Source organism: Orbicella faveolata, unplaced genomic scaffold, assembly GCF_042242905.1.
Source record: "Orbicella faveolata isolate gen_17 unplaced genomic scaffold, um_ofav_v1 contig_12, whole genome shotgun sequence".
Classification (NCBI taxonomy): domain Eukaryota; kingdom Metazoa; phylum Cnidaria; class Anthozoa; order Scleractinia; family Merulinidae; genus Orbicella; species Orbicella faveolata.
The window spans coordinates 25,917,501-25,925,767 of record NW_028301539.1 but is presented as its reverse complement, the minus strand read 5'-3'; positions in this window follow the sequence as shown (position 1 = coordinate 25,925,767).

Sequence of the window (8,267 nt, the reverse complement as noted above, 5' to 3'; positions counted from 1 at the left end):
CCATGATAGCGCTCCTGAAATATAACTGAGTCGCGACTGGTAGCCATTTAAGCTCTTTTAAAACTGGTGTGATGTGATCATATTTGTGTGTACTGGTCGCAATTCGAGCGGCAAAGTTCTGAATACCTTGTAATTTATTTATATTACTTTTTGATGTATTCGCCCACACGTTCGAACAATAAAAAAGTTTACTAAAAACTAAAGTATTTATAATAGATAGTAGGGTGCATTTGTCAAAAACATGCTTTGTGCGGCTTATTTGACCGAGACAAGACATACAGGAGGAGACAGTTTTGGTAATGTGTTCGTCATAGGTCAGGTTCTTGTCCAAAATCACCCCAAGATCTTTAGCGGTGTGCTCCGGTACGAGTTCTCTACCCATGAAGGTGAGGCTGGGAGTGTCCAGTCTGGAATGCATTTGCCTGCTGCCAAACACCATGAGTTTAGTTTTGCTTGGGTTCAACAATAAATGGTTGTTGGAACACCATTGGCCTATTCTATGCAAATCAACTCTTAAGTCAGCAAAGGCGTTTACAGTATCTTTCATTTTGAAGGATATAACTAGCTTAGTGTCGTCCACATAGCTCTGGACGCTGCAATTCTGTGGTGCTGAAGAAAGATCATTTGTGTAAATGCTAAAAAAAAGTGGTCCCAGTATACTTCCCTGCGGAACGCCACAGACTATGGGCAAGGGCTCTGACAATGTTGAATGGATTCGAACCACTTGTCGTCTATCATTAAGGTAGTTACCAAACCACTGGATAACTGGGTCTGAGGCGCCTACATCTCGCAGCTTCAAAATTAGGGTTTCGTGGTTGACACTGTCGAATGCCTTACTCATGTCTAAGAACACTACCGAAGTCAACATCTTCTGGTCTATCGCTTTAAGAATAGTGTCGGTTGTTTCTATGACAGATGTTTCGGTTGAGTGCCATTTTTTGTTGCCGCTTTGGGTCTTTGTTAACCTGTCGTTTAAATGCAAGTAAGAAGTGAATTGATTATGTACGACCTTTTCACACACTTTTGATAAAACTGGTAGAAGAGAAATTGGTCTGTTGTTATTTGCCAGTTCGTGGTTTCCACCTTTATGGAGAGGTGTCACTTCAGCTAATTTCCAAGCTGTAGGAAATTTGCATGTTTCAATAGAAGTGTTGATAATAGACGTAATTACTGGAAGAATCGGGTTTAGGCAGTCCTTCAAAACACGAACAGAAATCTTGTCGATCCCTGGGGCTTTGTTTGATGGCATTGATGATATTATGCGTTCAATCTCGCCACTGCTTACGGTATTCGAATGAAACTGCTCGCATGAAGGATATTGTCTTGGGACAAAAAAATTTCGGTTGAGTGTTATGTTGCATTCATTAGCCAATGACTGGATTTTTTCAACGGAACTCTGGCCAACAGAAACGAAAAACCGATTAAACTCATCTGCAACAGTTCTGTTGTCCTTGCTGAAGATTCGCTGGGATTTGGATTTTCTAGGAATTATTTGGCGGATTGCTTTCCAAATATTGTTTGTATTGCCTGGGTTTCTTTGAATCTGTTCTGTGAAGAATTCTCGTTCAGCAATTTTAATTTCTCTTTTAACCTCCTGTCTTAAGTTTCTGTAAGCCGTCCAAGCCATAGGATCATTTCGTTTTCTTGCTTCTTTGCGCCAATCGTCTCTTGTTTTCATCAGCGCACGAATGTTATCAGTTACACATGGATTTGGCTTTCCGCGGACTTTAAAGGTTTTAATCGGAGCGTGTTCGTCGAGTATAGAAGAAAAAAGCAGATTGAATACGTGAAGCTTATCCTCGACCTCATCAAAAACATCTACTATTGACCACGGTGCTTTTGCAATATCATCATGAAATGTGTCGGCCTTGTAATGCTTGTAGCTTCTGGTAGTGATATATACAGGTTTAGAGCGCTCTTTCTTTAGTTTTAATGTAATGTAGACTAGGTCGTGGTCGCTGATCGCGCTTTCCAGAACCATAACATTGTGAACTTGCTTAGTATCTGAAGCTAGGATTACGTCCAAAATTGAGCTGGTGGTTTCCGTTACTCGTGTTGGCTTAGTTATGAGTTGTGAGGGATTGTAGGAGCGGCAAAAATTTAGTAAGGCTTTCGTCTCGGGATTGTCGTCTCTCTCAAGACGACAATTCATATCTCCAAGCAGGTAGATAGGCACATTAAACGACGAAGCATAAATAAAGGTTTCAATTAAGTCAGAGTCAAAACATGACAGTGGAGTATTTGGTGGTCTATACGCGGTACAAACGATAAACGATCTTGATCTTTTGTGCGCCCCAGACGATTGCAAGCAGCTCTCTCTCGATGTTTGCATACCTTTTCTCACAGTTAGTTAGTGTTTTGGATCCGAATGCAACCGGCTTGCCGTCCTGTAGGATCACTGCACCAAGGCCTTTACTACTTGCATCTACATTTAGCACTGTTTCCTTGCTGTTGTCAAAATAAGCTAGTGCAGGTGCACTCATGATGACTGATTTCAGATTGTCGAAGGCCTCTTGTTGTGGCTTTTCCCAAACAAATGCTGCATCTTTTTGGATAAGTTGCGATATGGGTTCTTGTATGTCAGCCTTGTGCTTGATGAATTTGTCCAGGTAATTCACAGTTCCTAGTATGCGAAGTACACCTTCTTTGTCTTCTGGGGGTGGCATTTCATTAATGGCTCTGATCTTCTCCGGATCTGGTTTCAAACCTTCAGATGAGAACAGGTGTCCAACATAACTTACTTCTGGTACTCTAAGCTTCACCTTTTTAGGGTTGAACTTCAATCCTACCTCCCTGCTCTTGTCAAGTACTCTTCTCAATTTGTCATCAACTTCAAGCTGATCTTTACCATGTATCAGGAAATCATCCACTATGATTTCAACAGGAACCCCTTCAAACAGTCTGTCCATCTTCCTTTGGTAGATTTCAGGGGCTGGTGAGATACCAAAAGGGAGTCTTGTAAATCGGTATCGCCCCCACGGTGTGTTAAAAGTCAAGAGCTTGGAACTCTCCTCATCTACCGGGAGTTGCCAGTATCCACTGCATGCATCAAGTGATGTGAAACTCTTTGCACCTGAAAGTCGGTTTGCAACTTCTTCTACGGTAACCATTGGATAATGGGGTCTTTTCAGGGACTTGTTAAGATCTCTTGGGTCAATACAAATTCTGACATCATCCTTTGACAGTGGAGTGTCCTTTCTTTTATCCTTCACCTTTCTTTTGTCAATAACTAGCATTGATGAGACCCACGACGTAGGCTCATCCTCTTTCACGATAATATCATCTTCTTCCATCTCTTTGAGTTTCTCTCGTGCTGGCTCCAGCATAGCAACTGGAATTTTCCTGGGAGGGTGAACAACTGGGGGTACTGAAGCATCAACTTCCAGATGTACTTTGTTTGGAAGTGTGCCGGGTTTGTCACTGAAACAATCTGGGTACTCCCTCAATATTGGGTCCTTCTGGAAGATGGTCTGGTCTCCACGTGCTCTTGGCGTATCCGGCATGGCTGGATTAGTTACTGGTGTATCTATCAGTTGGAGATTCATAAACTGAAGGACTTCTAAATCCAAGCAGGCATCACATCCCAATAAGGGTGTAAAGTTCCCGTCAACAACAAGGTACAACAGGTTCATTTGACGATTCTTGTATTGAGTTTGAAGGCGTACACAGCCTCTTGGATGAATGGGCTTAGTTGCAAGCCAGCCTTTCAAGGGTTGCTGAATCTTTTGGAGAGGTTTTTTGGAGATTTTCTTATACAGATGAAAGGGTATGACGGTAGCCTCTGCACCTGTGTCTGCTTTTACTTCAACATTCTGCCCTTCAATCTTAAGAGTGATAAGGCTCTTTGTTGATTTCCTGGAATCGGAAACACTGTCCAGTTCAATAGATCCAAAATAGGTATGTACCTCCTTATTCATATTCTGAGTGTCTAGGTCTGGTGGACTTTCTTGTTGCACTAAATCAACTTTCGTACCTTCTTTTACATTCCCTGGGCACACTTGGGCAAAATGACCTTCTTTCTTACACTTTAAGCACTGTTTTCCAAATGCGGGACAACGAGATGGTCGAGTAAATGGGTGCTTGTAACCACAAAACTTACAAGAACGAGCAACTGTCTTGTCAGCTTCTTTTGACTTTCTAAGAGGCTGAATTCCTAATGAATGCTCAGTTCCAGCACTCGCTTGAATGTTGAACTTGAACTTTTGTAATTCTGAGGCTTCAAAGGTACGACAATAATCATGAGCCTGCTGTAGGGTTAGATCAGGTTTCTTTAGAAGTTCCCCTCTCAGCTCATCAGATAATACACCTCCCACAATTCGATCTCTTATTAGCGAATCTCGCAGTTCGCCGAATTCACATGTTAGCGACAACCGTTTCAGTTCGCTGACAAAGTTATCAACTCGCTCTCCCTCTTTCTGGTTACGCTTATTAAACACTAACCTCTCATAAATGACATTCCTTGCTCCCTCACAGAGTGCCTTAAATTTGCTGCAAACATCCGCATAACATTCTTTGTCTTCTCCAGCATTATAAACAAAATGACTATATTCTTCAATCGCTTCGGGTCCAGCACAGTGAAGTAACATGTTTACCTTCAATTTGTCTGGTTTGTCATCTTTGCTTTTCGCCACGAGATAAATTTCAAACTGCATTAAAAACTTTCTCCAGTTGTCCGCTGCGTTTGCATCGAGCACCAAAGGACCTGGAGTTCTCGTATCTCGCTCAGCCATCGCGGTTTGTAACTCAGCCAAGCCCTGATAAACTCCTTGCAATCTCTAAAAGGTTTTCACTTCTGACACCATGTTGTAAGATAGCTTTAGATAAGGCTCAAATACTCAACGCAACGTTAAACACTGTCAACACAATGTCCGACATAAGCCAACTCACATGTTCGCGAGATGTGGGGCGGCCCACGAAAACGTAAGGGACTCCACAGAGGGGTACCCACAAGTTAATATTACAACATTCTGTATATTATTTTGTATATTAAACGTGTTGGATTTTTTAAATTATAATTATTATTATCATTATTATTATTATTATTGTTGTTGTTGTTGTTGTTGTTGTTGTTGTTATACAAAGCCCCATTTTGAATTGTAAAATGTCAGGAAACTTGATCCATACCGCGCGTCGTTGGTCTCTGTTTTTGCTACGTTTTAAAGATCTAGTTTGATTGTGCTAGTTATTTACATGTTACACTAAGCTTTTTTTTAAACATAAAAATGTCGAACCCCAAGAATAAAATGTATAATATTACACCCGAGGTTCGACTGTATTATAATTACGCACTATCACGTTTCTCGTATTTCATTAAGTTATAGAGAAAATTTCGGCCTCCAACTATGAATCAACTATGCTTCATCGGATCAGGAAACCATCAACGGGGTCTTAAAACCCAAATACTTAAATACAACCAAAGACACCGTTGCTGGTCTACTGTTGATCGATGTTTAAGACGAGGCTTACGAACGTAATCAATTTGCCAAACAGTATTTTAACCACAATAATTCAAATTCTTCTTTCTCCTCGCAGACTTCACTCCATCAATGGGCTCCTTTATACCTCCAAATGATCATATACACTAAAGCTCACAAAAGGGACCACTGATGGTCCAGTGCTGTGGCACATTTGATGCTTTCTATCTTTGTGAAAGACACGTGGTAGAATCAGCTAGCGAGGTTGTTGTTTTCGGTAAGCGTTTCGAATGCAAATAAATTACGTCTCATGTAAAATTAACAAGTCAACGTAAAGGCTTTGCATATGTCAAGAAAACAGCTTTTCAAGTTGTTACCTGCGAAAGTCATTCATTTAAGTCTGCAGGGTTAATTTTTCAGTGAAATGTTTTGAATCGACAAAGCCCTGACTTTTAAATTATCATTACGTGGACGAATAATCTTATAAAATGGACTGTGATTGTAAAAAACAGTTAGATATTGTTATTGTAGAACAGTCTTTTAAGTTAGTTACATGTAAAAATGTCCACAAAAAAGGAAATGCATAGGATAAAGAAAAGAAGGAGCGCCTAGCTTTTGAAAACTACTGATTGATTATTCAAGGAAATGTAATAATGAAAATACCTACACGTTTTGAGTTTGTGGCAGGTAATTGAACCACGTTATAGCTTTATCAACAGAGCAAGACGCACACACGTTTTCTATTTAGTTTAGCTAGGCAGGTAAAGCCAGTTCAGGTTACTACTGACTTTCAAAGGGCAAGGTTTGTTAACATGTGGAAAAGAGTTTCTTTGCTCGTTGTATAGCCAAAACACTTATTTACAGCAAAGTTAATAGAGGGGAATGGTTATGAAATGCAACAAAGTTCTTTTTACGCTGTATGTTTTTGTTCGCTTTTTTGGGCCTTGACCGTGCTCAGACCACAACAGTTGTTTACTTCTGACTGACTATAAATTTAACTTAATAAATTTAATATCTGGTTTTATCTGGGGACTTGAAATACAAAGATTTGCGTCATCTGTTTACATCGAAAGAGTTATGCGTTTTTGCGTCGTTTAAAGGAAGATTAGTAAATCTTGGAATGACGGTCTGTAAACAAAGTTATTTTGAGTTTTTTGAAAAGACGGAGAGAGAGGACCACTTGGATAGTATGTGATAAGAAACACGGGGCGGATAAAACAAGGAAAGACGAAGAAGCACGAACTCACGCTAACGGCAAAGGCTCATGGTTTAACCAACCTTACAAACAGATTGAACGTACAATGCTACAACAAAAGCATACCCTAGTAGGTGCGCGTTTTGCTCCGGGTCGCCTGTTGATCGCCGCTCTCTTAGTCGGTTTCCCTTTGCTTTTTTCTGGTTCGCTGACTCACAACACCTTCCGTTAGATCTCAATTTTTCCCTTACTGCAAATCACTTTGACTGCGAAATTGTATTCCCCTGTAAATTATAATGAGTTATTGTTATTGGGACTGCAATTTGGAGTGATAAGATTGTGTTCCATTGGTCGGCGACATGGCCGCGCTGATAACATCTTTGATGTGCTGTATCCTGGCTGTCATGAGGTTGACAAACTTTATAATTCGAAACCTTGGGCTTTTTTTGCCCGGATTCCCTTACCTTAGGCTAATTAATAGGATACGTTGATTTGATGGATTTTTATGAAACTTGGCCAAAATCTCCTTCGATTATCAATGCGCCAAAGCGTTTGAAGCGTTTTTTGGATATTTCTAAGACTTCCTCTCTTAGACCTTCTTATGTGACGACGATCGGCAAATACACCATTCGCGAAGGTTAATATTGGTTTTCTCAGTGACCAATAGGAATATCAAAAAATGCTCTCTCCCTTTTTCTGTCCAACACCTACTGATTGCACTATGTATTTTGTTTGGTCGTACATGCGAACAAACAAAGCAGGTAATTCAATTTAAAAAAACCACATGGAAATGGTTTTATGAAACCCAACAAGTTCTTTGTTGTAAGTTTTTGTTTGCTTTTTTGGCTTTGACCGTGCACAAAACACAAAAGTTGTCTACTTCTGATTGAGAAACAAACCAATAGAAGCGCTTTGGTTACGTGTTTCATGCATATATTGCGAGAGCGCCGCTAAACAAACGATTGTACTCTATGACGGCAGTGTACCTTCCAACATAAACACAGCCGTCTTTGTTTGCTCCTTTGATGTTTGCGGGGCTTCATTATTAGAAAACATTGTCAGTTTAGCATTAGAATGGTTATTGAGCTCGCTAACCAATTTATTCTGATTCTAAATTTATTAGAGTTATACAAGAGCGGATGTTCTCCCTGGCCAAACGGACTCGCAAGTGGACGCAAGTTGAAAACTTGGGTCTACTTGCGACTCCGTTTGGCCAGGCCTTGTCTCAAGAGAAGCTTTACGCTCTAAAAAACTTCTGTCCGGGAGGTCTTTTAATCTTGTACACGACTTGTCATCCCACGCCAGGAAACGTAGCATGAAACGGCCGGGACCCAATACGTGTTTTATTTGTCACGCAGTTTTGCCTTTGTGATCAGTTTTTTACATTTTCGCACACAATAGGTCTTTACTAGATATCTTGCCAAATTTCAATCTATTACGACAGAAGCATATGACCTAGAATCAAGGTGATATAATTCTGATTACGATTAGAGAACTCACGTTTTTTGGAGAGAATTTACTTCCGAGAATTTACGGCCGCCATTAATTTTCCTTGTTCAAAGGCTTGGTTGAGAATTGGAGTAAACGACGACATTAATATTTACTCAAAAATACCAGACGGGTTGAAATTATAATAACAATTTTGTAGAAAATTGCAC